At 44.0% G+C, this 17,935-nt stretch overlaps 1 protein-coding gene across 8 annotated transcripts in view; it reads right to left on the bottom strand.

Annotated features, from left to right (window-relative positions):
* ANKRD17 (ankyrin repeat domain 17) overlaps positions 1 to 17,935 on the bottom strand; it is a 68,307-nt gene that overhangs the window by 34,432 nt on the left and 15,940 nt on the right. The window lies entirely within an intron of this gene.

The following is a 17,935-nucleotide window of genomic DNA, read 5'->3' as shown; positions in this document are numbered from 1 at the left end:
TTGTTTTTGCTGTGAACTATGTAGAAATTAAGAACGAGTTGAGTGTTTTCAAGAAAGCCCTAATACTTATTTGTGTTATCCTGCCTGCTAAAGGATGACAAAGGGGCAAGTAGTTTGGAGAAGACACTACTCTCAGAGTTCCATGAACACTCCACAGCCTGTGAGCCAGCCACTGAAACAGTTATCAAATTATAAAGACCAAGCTAAATGTCCTCCTACAAAGCTCAACACCTTCCAAAATTCCCAGTTCCAAAACCCAAACCCCAGTCAATTTAGATCAGTTTAAATGCCAGTCTGCCTGACAAAGAAATCACATGTGCCAGCCACCCTTACAACAATTAAAAACTGCAGTCACCTCTGGATAAAAGCAGCCTCTGTCTGTATCTGTTTCCACGTGGAATATACCTCGCTGAGACAGAAAATTATCTTATTCTTAAGCTTCATTTGTGTCTCCAAAGTTTCAGAGCAGTCCCATGAGCATCACAAGCTCAGATTCCTGCAGATAAATTCCCCAAGAATCCATCTATGTGGGCAGATAAACCAGAAGAGCAAGCAGTTCATCTGAGGACTCCCGGAAGGTCCCTCCAGCCTCTCATCCATTCTCCTGTCACAAGTGGGGAGCTCACACAACTTCTGCCTTCTGTCTGTCTGTCTCCCACTCAACACTTCTAGGACACACTCAGCTTCAACCCAAATGCCTTGTTTGCTAAGGAAAAACTGAGAACTTCTTCCCAATTTTCCTCCTTTCATCCCTGCAACACCACCATTGAGAAACAAAGCCTCTGGTCAGCTCTTGGCAATACCCAAACACACATCTCAAGGGCACCTCTAAAGCCTCCCTCTGTTTTTTTGCAGCCTCTCTGCCCTCCTCCTCTAAATTAGGGAACATCAGCTGAAAGGGAGGACTTCCAGTTTCACATCAAAGTGGCTCTGATGCCAAGAGGGGACAGCCCAGCAGCACTGCAAGGCAACTCCTACTTTCCTCCCCAGTCCTAAGGAGCCCTGCCTTGCCAGGGTCCTTTGCCCATCACCGCTCTCTGCAGCCACAACACTATTTTAGGGCTGTTTTGGTTCATCTGAGGACTTGCCATTTGTCTTCTTCCAGAGGACGGGCTGCTGCGGCAAGACAGAGGAACCGCTGCGCCGTTCGGGAGCCAAGCGACAGATTTCACCCCTGCAAAGGCAAACTCCGGAGCCGTCACAAGGATTCTTGGCTCACCCAACTCATGCAAAATCCCAACTGCTCAGACTGACTGAAAAAAAATCTCCTCCAAGTGAAATAATGAACAGCTGGTCGTGGTTCTTCCTAACACTATGAAATATTTGCTAAGAGAAAAGTCAAAATAAGAAAACTACTCTCCCCCACACATATCCTCTCCCCAAAATTAGGTCTTTTATGCAGTTGAAGTTTCAAATGGAAAAATCCTCCCATCTTCCTTCCAGCTAAGAATATGTGCATGGTGTGATTAAATAAACAACCCAAGGAGAACAGGGAGAAGCAGAAATCCACCCACAAACAACACAGCACCGAGACATCCGTGAGGGACCGGGAGAAAACATCCTCACAATAAAGTTTGGGAATGTTTATATTGTGTGCTGTCACCGAAAACATTTCACAACAATTTTAAGAAATTAACTTATTGGAAAAACCTTTTACACTATTTTTTAATACTAAATACAGAGTAAAAATCTTTTCTATTGCAAGTTAGAAGAGATCCACCTTCAGCCTGCAGAACTTCTCATTGCCTCTGCAGTTTCAAAATTGTTATTTACCTTCAGAGTTGTATTAGAGTTACAGACTTGTCTTTTCAGTTTTTCTACACAACACCAAGTACCATACAGGCATAATGATAAACACATAGTGTATCAAAAACAGGGAATAAAACCATATTTTGGTAGAAGGGAAAACTCTACTTCTGTTTCTCAGAAAATCCTGCCTTCTCCACAGAAGCTACAAACAAAGACAAAGCATTTCCATGTACCAGGTCAAGTAAACAGACATTTCCTTTAAAGGGCTTCAGATGTAATTTTATTTCCCTTGACTAAAAAAAAAGCGCAGAATACCATACAAATGCTCCACCTTACATATCAGAATATTTCATCTGCATGCTCCATCAGCATTCCTCTGACCCAACAATACTCTGACAGAACCCAATTGTTCAGACAGACCCCAACATAAGCCCTTAGAAGACTTCTCCCACTCTCCCATCCTGCTGTAACAATCTCATGTTCCATCCTTGCCTAGCTTTACTTTGCTCAAAACCATTTTTAGTATATTTGAAGCTTCTACTGTTAAAGAGATGCCAGAAGAACAAAATTCCCAAGTTGTGGCTGCTCTCAGACAGGACCCATGTCCTGAAGACAGCCCTGTAAGATGCCAAACACCAAGTACTGAACATGCACTTGAACAAATGCCAGGTTAGGGCAGGAAGACAGAGCACTCCTGAGTTGCCCTAACCAGCGTGGCTCTTGCCATCACAAAATGCTGAATCAGAGACAGAATCCAGCTCCTGATGCTAACTCTGACTTCATCCATCCCTCTCCACGAGCCACCTGCACATAGAACTGCCACCAGCACAGACCCCACTGTGGACCCGAGCCTCACCTTACACAGATGTAAAGTAAGGTCAAAGAATCGACTTCCTCAAAGATTCTCCCTCACAGTAAGAAGACACAACAAAACTCCAAGTAATTACACAGACATTTAAAAACCACAAAAAACAAAGAAATAATCAAAGAAACAACTCTCATGCATTAAGGACTTGAAGAAAAGCTTTGGGTTATCTACTGATTGCTAATTCACTGCTTTTAAGGCTAAACATGGATTAGCATCTTCCTAATTTTACACCAGGCCAGGGAGGGAGGGAGAAGGGAAAATACAAACTTACAAAGAACTGTCTCTTCACATCATCTCCGCTCAGGAAGAAGAAAGGCAGTACCAAACACCAAGCAGCTCCTCTAGAACCACACCAACAACTAAGGTATCAAGCTAGGCAAGTCTCTTAAGTACCAAAATGAATATACAATGCCTAAACTAACATAACAAGCTTACAACAACAGCAACTCTAACCTTACTGCCAGCAGAAGGACCTGCCAGCAGTTCTAGCACCTGAGAGCTTTAAAATGAGCTCAACTCTATCAGAATAAAACCAACTCGCTTCATGAACAAGGCAGAAAAGACCTACCTGGTTTCCAGCACCCACCATCCTCACTGCAAATGCCACAATCCCATCATTTGTCCATCTGATTAATCAGTGCATGGCTCTGCTCATTTACAGAGCACCTCTAGCATTTGGTTATCACTGAGTTACAGTGTTCCTAAATGACATCTTTGCTACAAGGACAACCCAGAAGCATTAAGAAAAGGTTGTAAAAAGAAGTTTTCTCCTTCCCATCTCAGGTTCTTCCCTGTCTGATTCCAAGAGCCCATTTTGCCGATCTCATTCCCTGCTCCTTCTCCTTCAGCCCACCCTGCATGCACTCAGTGTGGATGTGCTCCTGCCTTCCAGCATTTAGCCAGAGCAAGCACTCTGGCTAAACTAGAAAAGCTAAAATCCCATCCCCAACGTGCCACGTGGAGGCAGAGCAGCAAGGAGCCACCCAAATGGCACAGCTGGGCACCATTAGCCAGCCCAAACACTTGCTCAGAAGAACCTGAATGGCACCTCTGGACAAACACCCAGGGACATTCCAGCCACTGATTAGGCAGCACGGTATCTCTGTCACTTGACACGCTCCAAGCATTAGTGCAGAGCTCTTGGAGGAAGCAGAGCACTGCAGTCAGGTGTCATTTGAACAAATGCAGCCAGGCTACACAACAGACACAGCTCTAGGCACCTGGGAAATAGCAACTCAGCCTCATTAACCTAACAGGATTTATTTTTTAAGCTTCAGTGTTTTTAAGCGCTGTAATGTAAAACAGCAGCATCTGAAACTGGATTTGGATGAACCACACTAGCTCAGACAAGTATTAAAAGACAAAAAATCCCACCTTTCATGAAGAAAGATTTTCGTTGCAGGATTTTTGCTTATTTTTGGAGCTGGCCCCTATTTTCCAGTCTTAAAATCCAAGACTACTTCATGTCTCAGCTTTCTCAGATTGAGACCCGTGACTTTTGCCTTATATTAGCTGAGGAACACAATTTAGAATTTGCTGAAATTTTAATTTGGCATATGGGCCTTTGGTGACACACAGAGGGTGCCAGACTGTTCCTACGAGGACCAGAGCAAAGCCCTCCCAAAGAACCTTAAGGACAAGGCCAGTGGCCATTGCCAGGTTGCAAACCACCCCCCTAAAATAAACCTTACCTGACACTCCTTATGGATCAGTTCTTTGTGAGGCACTTACTGCCAATTAACAAGCACTTGAACAGTTGAATTTTCCCAGCTCCAATATTTTTCGAGTGCAGCAAAAGGCTCTCGCCTCTAAAAATCATTTAAATACAACATTAAATTTAGTAAGAATTTTCAACTCTGTATGGTGTTGCAAAACCACCCTCAGACCAAAACCACAACTATGACCAGGTCAGTTCATAACCCTCAGCCCTACTTTGCTGACTTCAGCCCCGCTTCCCTGCCTGAAGGGCAAGGAAGTTTCAGATTCTTCCCTTACTCAGCTAAAAATGACTCCCTTCCAGTGAGCAGTTTTAATCCTGATTTCCATGAGGAACTCCTCATGCCTGACCTAAAGCCACACTCTGCTTTTCCTGGTGCTCCAGCAACTCCCATCCAAGATAATCTCTGCTTTCTCTCCAGAACAATTTTAGCTCTCACACCTCCAAGACACTGCACTGAAAAACAATCTATCGATCAATCAATACATCAATCTACACTTTGTACTTTACTGAGCATTTCCTGACAGCATATTTTCCACTGTTCACTTCAGGAATACACTCCAGGTCTGTTTCACACAAAAATAGCAATGTTTATACTATTACCTTGCAAGTGGAACACACAAGAGGAAATAAACCCCCATTGCCAGCACAAGAACAAAGTCCAGCTCTGACTAATAACTAGCAAAGTTCACTTTGCAAGATACTGCTAGGGCTTTTTCATGCCTTATATCTAACCATTTGATGCACATCAAGGGATTTGGGAGGCAAGAGTAAATCAAAACAAAGCAAGGATCGTTCGAAATGTGGCAAACTGGGCCAAATATTTCTAGCACCAATTTTTCACTTTGGGATCCAAAACACAACATTTAAACAGGCAACCCAAAACCTCTGCAAATTACCATGTATAATACCCCACACTACAGCAAGGACTTGATGTTTCCTCTCCCTCACCCTGCTACCATTGTAGCCTTCACAATATCACCTCTTATGCTTCCAAAATACATGAGCCCATCTCAGTTTCAGGATAGCTTAGTGGAAAAAATACTTTGACTTGAAACATCAAGACAGAGAAATTAGCTTAAACATGTCTTCAAATACAAGAGTGAGAATGGATTTTGACTTTCACAAACTATTGAGGCCAAGTATAGGGTTCTGCCTTTTCACCTACATGTTTTCAGGTGAAACTATCACTTAGTAACACAGGTTTCAAGGCACTTGTAGACACAGATCTTCACATCATTAATAATGCATAACAGAAAAAATTCCATCCAAGGCTTTCCTGAAGCCAAGGCTCCTGCAGCGCCTGTAATTCCTATGGGTCAAAGCCTCACCACCACGCCAATTTGGATGAGATAGCCCTGAAGGATACGTGATGGTTTCCTGACTCCTTACAACAAGACACCATTTTCTTCAGACAAAGATCAGCTCCCTGGTCACTGCAAGGGAAAGCAGACATGGAAACCAAGTGCAGCAGACGATCAAGTGCCCACTCCATTTCAGCTTTGCAGATTTTGTGTGCTTTCCTCAAATCTATTTGTAAGAGGCACAAGCTGTGTGATTCTCACTTGCCCTACCCTGCTACTACAGCATCACTGTCACCACAGACACCGTCTGACGGCACCACCTCTCCCCTGCACAGTGAGGATGGCTCCCACTTATCTGGGATACACAATCGGATCCCTTGTCTTCTCAACGTGCACTGACCCTCCCCAAACCAAAACGTCTCGTTCAGCACAAATCTGAGCTCTGGCAGCTGGAACATCTCAACAGTATCTTCTTTCATTTTATTCCTTTAACTGTACACTCCATTTCTCTCGCTGCTGCTACAAAAATTAAAAGGGGGAGAGGGAGGAGGGAGGTGAGAGGAGCAGCATGCTGCTGAAATGGCAGAACACAGTCCCCACGACTGGCACCAGCCAAGTCTCTGCTGCAGGGACACCTGCATTAGGACTGCAGTGTGCTTCTGATGACGAGACAGGTGCTGAGGTATTCACAGGAAAATTCCCTCCTCTCCTCCGCGCGCTGCATTCCCAGCAGCGTACACAGCAATAAAAACAGAGAGGGGCAGGCATGCTGAAAGCTGGAGCTATGGGAAGACTGTGAAACTACAAGGAATAATATTCTTTTTCCATTTCAAATCCTCATTTCAAGCACTTGGCATACTTCCACATGAAGCAAATTAATGCATTAACTGGTATTCAGCTGCGACCATTCAGGCGAGAAATATCTCATGCCAGTGTAAAAATAGCAACACCTTGTCTCACTATCATTTTAACTTCCCTGCCCAAATTGCACATTTATGTGTGGGGGAAAAACACACATTTTACTTTCTGACATGAATAACAAGATACAAACATCAGAATAAAAAAACACACTAGAACACATGCCTATGAAAGCTGGGCTTCAGACAACACTGCTACATCAACAATATGAAGCTGTCACATTTTCAATCCAAGCCCTTCATACAAGTTGGCACCTTCAGTCTCCTCCCAACCCTCCCTCAACCTGAATTTGTGATCGAAGCCCCTTCTTTGGGAGAAGCTTTGACTGAAGTGACCGCAGAAGCAAAGCTTGGACAGCACATGAATAACTCGTATGTATCACCGGAGATGTGGTGGTCTACATCAGAGCCACAGGGAAACAGCAGCACCTGTAATAAAGGCTCTTCCCAGGCCATTGCACAACTGAAACACAAACCAACCCCTGCAAAATACCCAGCAACTGAGGGGTACTAAAGGGACAGCTTGAGCCTATGCAGGCAGTTTTTGCCACCCTTATCAAGTCACCTGTCACGTCTTGCTCACTTTTCTATCTATTTAGCAGAGATAAAGTATAATCATGAAGAAGGAGACGGTGCCACTGGGCTTACCAGAATCACCCTCTTCCCTTATTACCGAAATCTCCAAATGTCACACCTGAACAACTGCAGCCTGCTAAGATTCTCCCTCAAGTACCTGAGGTAAGCATCACCTAAGCCACTTAAAAAATTACTTATAGGGCCACTCAAACCAGAGCTACCTCACCACAGCCCTGAAAAGCTTAGAGGGGTTATGTTCCCTCTGACCCCCAGGCTGTGCCACAGGCTCGGTAACAAGAGCTATAGAAATAGCATTTTGGAGTTTTCCTGAAGCCTAACTTCAGCTTGAGGTAGCTCAAGGACTCTAAATTTCCTTAGATAAGCACATCCCGAGGACCATCACCACAGGCTCAGATCCTGAAAGATGCCATGGCCAGCTCTGATGGATTCGGTAGTGAGAACTAAGGAGTGCAAAGGACACAAGTAGTACAGAACAATGTAGCTCTGCAGTAGTTGCTATATTTATGAATAATTATGCTGTATTTATGACTTGGTCAGCTCAGTAATTAAAAACTGGGCAGTACATGAAGCATGACTCTGCTCTGAACAGAAGATTTTAGCCATCTACCTGAAACACAGCTCACTCGCAGCAACACCAGCATCTCTAGGCCATGTGTGCACTGCTGAGAAATGACTGAGGAGTCCTGCTGAGCACTGTTACATCCTATTCCTCACTGCCCTACTTTCAAGGGACTAATTATTCTCTTAAGCCTTGTTTAAGGAAGGTGAGCTCCCAAGAAAGAGAAAATCCCTCTCTAACAGTTAATCACGCTCCTTTTCCACCGGACTCACCTTTTGCCTTGAACGTGCCAGGACAGATCTGAATTCTCAGTACAAGACACTTGCAAGCACGCAGTGAAGCACTTCGCTACACTGACAGATCCATGGCAGCTAACCTGGACCCTTGAAGCATCTTCCTTTAAAATGACAACTAAGCAAAAGGTGAAGACCTAAAAGAAACCCCAAAGCTGTTAAAAACACAAATTCATTGTTTCAGCGCTGTCTCTGCAAGAGTTAAGGCTGCAATCTCAGTGGTATTTTATTATCTTTATCACTGATTAACTTGAGGGGCTTTTCTACACGTTTGTTGCCTGCAGAGTATTCAAGGTGCAGTACTTTGAGCTTTCTGCTCACAGCCCAGTGTGCAGTAATTTCTATGTCACACACAGACTTTGCTTCAACAGACCACGACCCTTCACTAATCCACAACAAATTCTCACCAACACTTTCCCTGGAATATTTTCCCCCTATTCCATTTGCCCGGCCTCACGCACTGTGTCCAAGTTTCAGCTCAGAACTGTGCACACCCATCCATTTCCAGCTGAAACAAGTTGTTTTTCTAAGGATTGTAGCTCAGCACAGCTGAACAATGGAAGCACGACATCTGAACTTGTAAGTGGACAAAGCCAGCAGCAATAAAGCTCTGGGCAGACTGGGCCTTGCCTTCACCCAGATTTTCTAACAGCAGAGCTGAACTGTGTCCGTGCAGGAGCAGCCCTCTCCCATCTGAGCACATGATCATTTCTTGCAGTGCAGCCAGCCCTCAGATCAAAGAAGCTCCTCTAGAGCCCATGCCAAGCAAGCTGCTGAACTTAGCAACCATGCAGATCCAGAGGAAAAAGAGGACAGGCATTTATAGCTCATCATGTCAGTCACAGGCAAGACCACCCTCCCAGCCCTCAATCAAAATCATCTATACCCAAGCAAAATACATTTCCCAAAAGGAAGCCTCTGCACGGTGTGTTTTCCCTGACAGAGCATGTTCCATTTTTAAGGTTAAGAAGAGACAAACCACGGACTTTTCCAGTCTTCAACAATAAATGCTCTCAATTTTTACACTGAATGTGCCAGAAAGCATTTCTCAGCCAGCACAGACTTTCAGCAACCAGCCTAGTCAGCTTGGCTGCATTCCTCCTGCATCCGCAAGCGACTACAGCAGTAGTACAGCAGCTACAATTCCCAGAAGGAGCTTACTCCTGGTTCCTAACTGTTGTCAGATGACTTATTTCTGTCTGTTTCCCAATTCTGATCCTACAGTCAAACTCATCATCAACACAGAGGATGGATCACATGCTCATTTCCACCGCAAAGCTTCCAAACAGAAGACAGACCTACATTCCATGGAAATCTGACATGCAGACAAAGCTATCAACAGTATTTCGCTTCAATAGTATCAGAAGGCAAGTAAGTAATCCATGTCCATGTATTTCCATCCCCACACACAGATATTGAGATAAACAGATGGGTCAGATCACAGGACAAGAGAAACAACGGGAGCAGAAATAAAGGATTCGGCATCTTGAATGTATGATGAAATTATTCTGATTCCAAATGCTCTCTCTTATGGACTCCAACACTGCATCCTCCCACCTCTCAGAAACTCCTTGCCCTCCCCAAACCTTCCATGGTAATAGCTCTGTCTTCTCCTGGGATGAGGCCCTCCCAACAAACAGCATGTGTAGAAACCCAGCAGCAGCACCCACTAGCACCCGCCATGCAGGGCTACCTGTCCTCAGCTCTGCAGCCATGACAAACCCCAAGCATTCCTGCTGTGGAAAAAAGAGCCCATAATGCCATGGTTCCATGAAAGCATGATCAACCTTTGTGAACACAACACACACTTAAAAGACGCTGCATCGCACCCATTTACAACCCAAACTGGATCTGGGGTGTACACACACCTGATGCGTCAGAGAATTCCCCCTCCCAGCCACAAAGTCATTCGGTTACCAGCAAAATTAAGAAAAAACAACTTCCCTGCTTCACAGACAAGTAAACTTTACTTCTGTAGTAGCACTTGGAACATTTTCTCATGCCCAAAAGCCACCTGGAGAGCTTTCTTTACACTATCTGGGGCTGTCACCCAACACCGTGGTGTCTCAAAGCTTTAACAACCCCTGTACGACATCAGGTTAACATCAAGCAAGAAGCAAAGACACCCACTTTTTTTTAGCCATTGAAAGGATGATATACCAAATCCAGGGCAACAGAATGTTTCATCAGGAAGAATTTGAATTGTATTTTGTAGTAGGAGCACAGTGGGTTGATGAAGCGTGGGAAATGAACTGTGGCAAAAAATACTGTCACACAACACACTCCCAAGCCCTGTCTGTCCCCTCCATGGCAGCAGACTGTCTCCCTGCCTGTGCTCAGGAAAACAAAGATCTACTTGGGAGGAGAAGACATGTCAGTGGCAGACATCCATCTCTCCCAGCACTGCAAGGAAGAAGAGCTGTTCTCCTCCCACTGCAGTCTGCCTGCTTTGCCCACTATGTATAACCCACACTCCCCCTAGAACTGTGTTTCTCTCCCACAAGACAACACTGGGGATTAAAAGCCTTCAAAAAAACACACTGAGAGCACACCTAAGCACTGTTTCTTCCTCCTTGGCTCCTGCACAAAGGAAAGCCTCTCAGATCTCAGTTCTGATCACTCTTGCACACACTCTGCCATGTGCCTTTCAGGCAGCAGGTCCACAGCCACCCGTAGAACACACAAATTTACTCAATCATTCACTGTGGCCACTGAGCATAAAACACAGCGAGCAAGTGGCCTGAATTGCACAGCACCAGTTGGGTTTCAAACAGAAATAGTTTTAAGCTGCCCACATGCTTTCTTACACAAATTTGGCAGGCAATCTTTCCCTTCTCTAAGTGGTTTTGGTCGGCTGCTCTTCACAAAAGCAGGCAAGTGCTCTGCTCTGAAGGATGAGGCAGCAGAAGGGAAGGAGGACATGTGGAGGAGGGACAGGATGAACACACAAACAGCTACTCTGTTCCAGTCCAGCTCAGAATTCCCTTTGGCATGAATGAAACGCTGACGTGTGCATGGGCTTCTTCACAGCAATACAGCATCTACTGATGAGCAGATAAGGAAAAAAAAGAAAAAAAAAAAAAAAGCAGGAATGCGAGAACAAATTTTTTCATCAAGCAATGCCACGTGTAGCTTGGCTTAGTCAGAGCTTTCCCATCCCATCATCAGAGCAATTAAGAGCAGCAGTTCACTGAAAGGACACCCTATGAGAGGACTGTATCCCTGTCTTAACACAGAACACAATTCCAAGGCCTGAAAAAGCCAAAGAAATGTAGTTTTTTTGCCCCACAACTCATCTTTGTTGACACCAGGCAGTGGCTCCCTGTCTCAAGCCGTGCTGCTCTAAGTGATGCTAACACACATTAGAACTGTCACTGGAAGGACAGAGTTTTCAAGTATTTGTCTAATAATAAAAGGAGACGTTGCAGACATGCAGTTTGATTCCAGCCTCCACAAAGTTTAAGTGAAACTGTGAAACCTTTCAGTATATGAAGGTTTAGCTACCATTTCCCTCACCTTTACTTCCCAAGGCAGGAAACAGCAAAGACACCAGCAAAGCTGTTACTGCCTGAAATTCACCATCACAGCAGAACCTGGAGACTCAAGAATGGCTCCTTAAGGAATGTGTTTCAAGTGAGTATCAGGGAAATGGGTTCACCCCAAGAAATCATGTAAGATTCACCTATGTAAGATTCAGCTTACAGCCAACTATAAAAATCCCTTTTTTCTTCCTGTGCAGACGACTTTTATCACAACTTGCTTTTATCCTACCTCCACAAGTTCTGCAGCCCACATCCAATTTAATACATCACGACTGGGGAGGGGATAGTAGAAACCAGAGGTCCTTAGAGGATGTCTACATTTCTTCATGTAATTATCTTGCTGAAATAATTATTAATATTAAAAACTGCTGATATCTTTCACCATGCAGCATAACCAAGTCCACGTATTAAGTAGAGACATTAATAATGTTAACCAAAAATAGTTTGGGAAGATATGACTAGTTAGGTCAAGAGCTTTGAAATTACTCTGAGTTCTTCCAGTTTAATCTGTTTGTATTTATTCCTGTCCTCCAAAGTTAAATGAAGCTGTGCCACTGTCCCAAACCAGCAACCATGCTTACACACACAAAAACCAAGCCCAACAAAGGAGTGAAATGAACCAGCTGAATCGTAATGCAGATTTCCTTTCCTTTTTTGGCATTTACAACCCAAGTATTTTTTTCAATGAAGGAACCAGTATGGCCTAGTTCACCAATCTTCCCTCACGATGAGAAGTGAAAGGATAAAGTTACAGCAGGAGACAGTTGGATTCAGTATCTGATTAGAATTCCTATTGTTACTGCCTGGGGAACTGAGCACAGAAGGAATTATTTCTAATAATTTCAACTCATTTGGTTAAAATTCTGACAAGCTTGACAGATCCTGAATTCTTCCTTCAATACAAACTACTGTTAGGCATATCTAATAAATGAGCTGCAAATTTTTTTGCTCTATTTGGCACACCAACTGAAAGCTGCAGCATATTGAAAGGATTTGAACAGTTTTTAACATATGGTAAATGAGCAGACTTGTGAAGGTAGTTAAAGCAAGACACGAGTATGACTAAATCCAAATATATCTATTTTTTCCATCTTATCAAAAAGAGGTTCTATTTAAAAGAAAAAGTAAATCACTGTTTAAAGGCCAAGACAGCAAGTTTAAGTGGAGTCCTGGCTTTTCAGTGTTTGCTTCCCATGTTAGATAAAAACATCATGTGCCAATTTCCTTCCAGTCACCACCACACTTTTCATTTCTACTCTCTCCTTAATGCTTCCAATCACATCTGTTCCATGAAGATATTTCATCTTATTTATTCCATATTTACATGGCCATTAAGAGACAGAGAACCAATATTTATAGCAGCCAGTTCCCTGGATTTCCTTCTTGCAGGATTCTGATGCCAAGGCAGTGCAACAGGTTGTTTGGAGTGTGAGTTTCAGCTTTAGAACATGTGACTTCCTATCAGTCAACACAGCCAGCAAATTCCAGCAAGGAAAAGACCTGAAGAGATTTCAAGCACATGCAGAAAAAAGTAACAAGTACCTTGGTGGTGGAAACAACCTCTTTACACATTTCTATGAACATTTAAGGGCAGAATATATGAAGGGGTGGGGGAAAAAAAAAAAGAACAAATCTAAATAAATCCACTCATCCAAAAGATCCCTCTCAATTCTCTCACTGTTTTTTGTTTAAGGACTCCATTTGAATCAAGAGCTTTAAAAGATGAAGAGCCTGAGTCCAAAGAGACCTTTGCTGATCAACAGATCCCACCTGTCAGTCAAGCCCTTGGCTAAGACCTCCCAGTTAGTAAGACCCTCAGAGGCAGACACAACCACTGAATGATACTGACCTTTTAAACACAGTTACCCAGTATGAAGGTAGTTACTTAGAGGTTTCTCACACAGTAGGTGCATTTTCATACTACTGTTACCAAAAAAGATAAAGCCATAAAGCATAAATAACAGCAATGGTTTCAAATTGTACCGTCAAGTCTGTAACCTCTTCCTACAAGTGAAGGAGAAACAGCTTAAGACACAGAGGAATTCTGTCTACGAGATTTTCTGTCCCATTTGTCACACAAAGGGGCCCAGAACCAGCTCACTGCTCTGCACAATGGTTGGACAAGTAACAGAAATCCAAGGTAGTATTTGCTTTTCTAGGAAGATTCAAAACATCTTTGCTGAATCTTTGTTGTTCCGAGTCCTTTGCCTCCTGTCACAAGACAAACAGGCAGAGGAGGCAGTAGGAAGCAGAGAGCAGTTCCAAGGGAACCACCATCCCAAGGTTTGTTTGAAAGCACCAGACAATGGAGGAGCCCTTGGGAATCACCCAAACTTTACTGCCAGGACGTTTTGTCTCGGTCCCGTGTGGTGTCTCGGTGCTGTTTGTGGGAGAATTCCTGCTTCTCCTCCTCCTGCTACAACCCTGGACACAGGAACATCAGCTTCCAATACTCATCTCCTGGGGCTGGGGCCAGATGTGGCCCAGACTTAGCAATGGTGCCTCAACCAAAGGGATACTACGGCAGGGCTCCAGCTCATCTGAAAATAAAGCGTAGAGAGGCTGTCCCAACAATCTATGAACAACTGCAACAACTCAGCTGGATTTTGAGCTGCACTTCAGTGGGGAGTGAGACTTGCATGGAACCTTGTGAGTCCCTTCCAACTCAGGGTATTCTATGACTGAAATCACTAGGAAACAGTGGAGCATGTAGTAGCCAACAGCAACAGGAAAACAGGTAAAAAGTAAACCAGACAAAATTACTAAGAGAAACTGTGAGAAAGAAAACAGGGAAAGGATTAGCCTGTTTAAGCACTGGGAGGTGGGAAAGCTACTAATGCCTGAACACTGCAATATAATGCTGATTTTAATCTTCAGACCAAGAGACTACGATGTTTATAAATATTAAAAGATCTGGCCTGTTAGAGAAAAGAAAAATTGCACTGCAGAGGCCTCCCTGATCTCTGAACGTGCACTGTAGACACGACTGCGCTACTCAGTGTTTGCTCTCCCTACCCCCAGTGTTTCTTGGAGCACCTGTGTGCTCACACAGGGCAGTGTCTCTGTGTAAATCTTGTGGTCACCACCTAAACTGGGCTCTGCTGTCCTCACTGCGGCTCAGCTAGACAATCCAAGGTGTAACACACGATCCTTTCACACCACCTCTTACCTACACCATTGGCAGCTACACACAAAGCAGGATCCTGGGCATGATTAAATTATCTCCATGACTCCAGTACAAAATCAAATTAAAAAAAAACCCTTCTGCAGTCAGGAAATACTCTCAATATCACAGTAACAGACCAAGTTTTTCTCACAGTGACTTTGAGTTTCAGTTCCACGTAGGTGGAAGATATCTACCTTAGAAAGCTGAAGGACACAAAAGCACTTGGTAAGGACATAAAGCAAGCACCACGTGTGGGCCTGCACTAGACCCCAGTCTGTCTCCCTAAAGCCAAGCACAAATGAGCTCCCAAAGAGCCTTAAGGTCAGAGCACATGCCTGCTGCTCTTGAAAAGTCTCATACCAACACAGGGAACATAAATTTACCCCTCCAATGTCATAAGCTTCCTAAGTGGATTTCTGAGCTGTGAGCCTGAGTTCAGCACACAACACAGACCACATCCTCATCTGTCAGGACTGAACTTACCTCCTATGCCCCCACCCAACAGAGTAATTACCTTGCCTAATTCAAGCATCAAAAACACAACTACAGGTTTACACCATGCTAGGGTCTCCTGTAACGTAATTCCTCCTTCACTGGCACATATAAACCAAAACCTGAAAGCTTACACCAACAAAAAAAGAGCCTTGTGTCAGTAAAGTCACACATGAATGAAAATATATAGTCAAGATACAGGAAAAAAGAGCCTAACTGCAGGTTAACCCCACAGTGCTGAAATTTCATTCACCTGTATTCCCACACGAAGCCTTCAATGCCACATTCAAGTGGCAGAGCCAAGGCAATGTTCAGCTGAAAGCAGCAAAGCCAGCTCCACTCCTGCACCAAGTGCACCTTCTCTGAAGGTGGCCTAAGCACAGGGCAGCCAGGATGCTGTGTGAAATCCTCTGGGCTGACAGCCATGTCTGCCTCCAGCTGCAGTACATTTGCTCAAGACTTCTTTTTGTTTTATCATCCAGAAGTGATTTTGGCCCCAGAAGCAGCCTTTGCAGTAAGGACCTCTAACACCATCTGAACCTCAGTCTCTTTGGTATCTGAACCTAACTAGCACACTACAGAAAACACCTTTTCTTCTGGCTTTAAATTATAACCAGCTTAGAGGGAAAACCTTCTTGAAGATTTTATAAAGAGGCACAGTCTGATGATCACTCCAAATTTAACTCAACACTAAGCAGTACCAACTATTTGCAAAACAGCAGAGATGACAGACCCTGCTGCCCAAGCAAGAGCAGCTCTCTCCATCTCTGCACTGCTGTCTTTGAATGAGCACCAGAAACTGCTCCATGGGAGAAAAAAAATGCCTCGAAATGGGAAAATAAGACACTCACTGCTCCAAGTTACAACAGAAACAAGTTTGGAGAGAACTGTAAATTGTACTTCTGGACACATCCTGGAACGCAAGACAATTACATGGCTTCTAGTGATGTGCTAACAACTCATGAATAGATGGCACTGCTACCAGAGTACCTGAGAGATTCATGGCCTGACTCATACTTACACACATCTAAAGCCAGACAAGCCATGCTTGATTCCTGAGGATGTTTTTTACCTGGATTCAGTTGGTGTTGAGAACAGGAAGTGAATGTGTGACAAAATAACGCAAAGAAAATCCACCACATCCCACTGAGAAGCAAGCTGTAATTGCTCAGTTTACACAAGTCCAAATTCTGTAACTCTGACAAAACTGACTTCCCAACTTCCCTTCCAAACTGGACTATTGATAAGTACCATGTACTTATTAATTTGACATACTATGAAGCTGCATATGGCAACTGTGGTTAAAATAAAGAACAAAAAAAAGGAAAAAGCTTTCAGTATGCAATGAGGCAAGTGAAGTACTGAAATATTTATTTGATGGCACAAAGCCCAGCTCACTAGTGCTCTTCCTACTTCCCCACACAAACCCAAGCCACACACTCAAGATATTGGTGAAAATGTCTTGCTCATACGCCTGTGCCAGTTTGTTCAGCACAAAGTGAACAGCTGAGTTAATATTCTGGATGTAATTATGTTAAACAGTTCCAAAGTCCACAGAGAAGTTAAGACCAAGTATTCCTATTGATCAAAAATTTAGGGCAACCTAAGTATGGCTACTATGGGAAAAAACCTACAGGACAGGTAGCACTCCTTTGTCAGAATTCTGACAGCAGCTAATAAGGTTGCAGGTTCTTGTTACAATAAAGAATGCATGCAAATATTTTGACAAGTCATCTGACAATGAAAACATGTTTTTGCTTGCAAAACCACAAGAACAAGAAAAAGGTATTTCATAAAATAGTTTGGAAGCTCATCTTGTTCCACCCCTCTGCCACAGGCAGGGACACCTTCCACTACCCCAGGTTGCTCCAGGCCCTGTCCAACCTGGCCTTGGACACTTCCAGTGATGGGCAGCCACAGCTTCTCTGGGCAACCTGTGCCAGGGAACATTTCCTTCAACTATTATGGTGAATGTAACCTGTAATAGAGACCTGTTTCACTCTATGATTTCTTGGCTGGCCTCTCCATTTGGCGGAAAGGTTACTTCCAGCTTACCCTCACAGGAAGGGATAATGTCATTTATTTCATAATAAATTACTGCTGCAGAGAGAGATCTACTTCTGTAGAGGAAGCAAGAACAAGCCACATTTAGACAACTGGAAATGCAATAAGAGAAATGGCATAGTGCAACAAACATGCCTCTCTGCTCTGCTGAGACCTCCACCTTAAGTCCTGCCTCCAATTTTGGGGTCCCCAGCACAGGAAGGACACGGAGCTACTGGAGAGAGTCCAGAGGAGGCCACCAAGGGCATCAGAAGGATGGAGTTCCTTCACTATGAATAAAGGCTGAGAGAATTGGCATTGTTCAGCTTGGAAGAAAAAAAGGCTTCACGGTGACCCAAGCACAGCCTTCCAGCACCTGAAGGGAACTTGCAGGAAAAAGGCGGAGATGCTATTTAGGAGAGCGTGTAGTGAAAGAACAAGGGGGGATGAGTTCAAATGGACTGAGAGTAGATTTAGATTTAGAAATGCCTCCCTGTGAGGGTGTGAGGCCCTGGCACAGATTGCCCAGAGAAGCTGAGGCTGCCCCTGGATCCCTGCAAAGGTCCAAGGCCAGGCTGGACAGGGCAAGGAGCAACTTGGGCTAGTGGAAGGTGTCCCTGTCCATAGGACAGGGCTGGAATAAGATGATCTTCAGGGTCCCTTGCAAGACAAGCCATTCTGCGACTCC

Source organism: Parus major, chromosome 4 (assembly GCF_001522545.3).
Source record: "Parus major isolate Abel chromosome 4, Parus_major1.1, whole genome shotgun sequence".
Taxonomy (NCBI): Eukaryota; Metazoa; Chordata; class Aves; order Passeriformes; family Paridae; genus Parus; species Parus major.
This window is presented reverse-complemented; position numbering and strand designations above follow the sequence as displayed.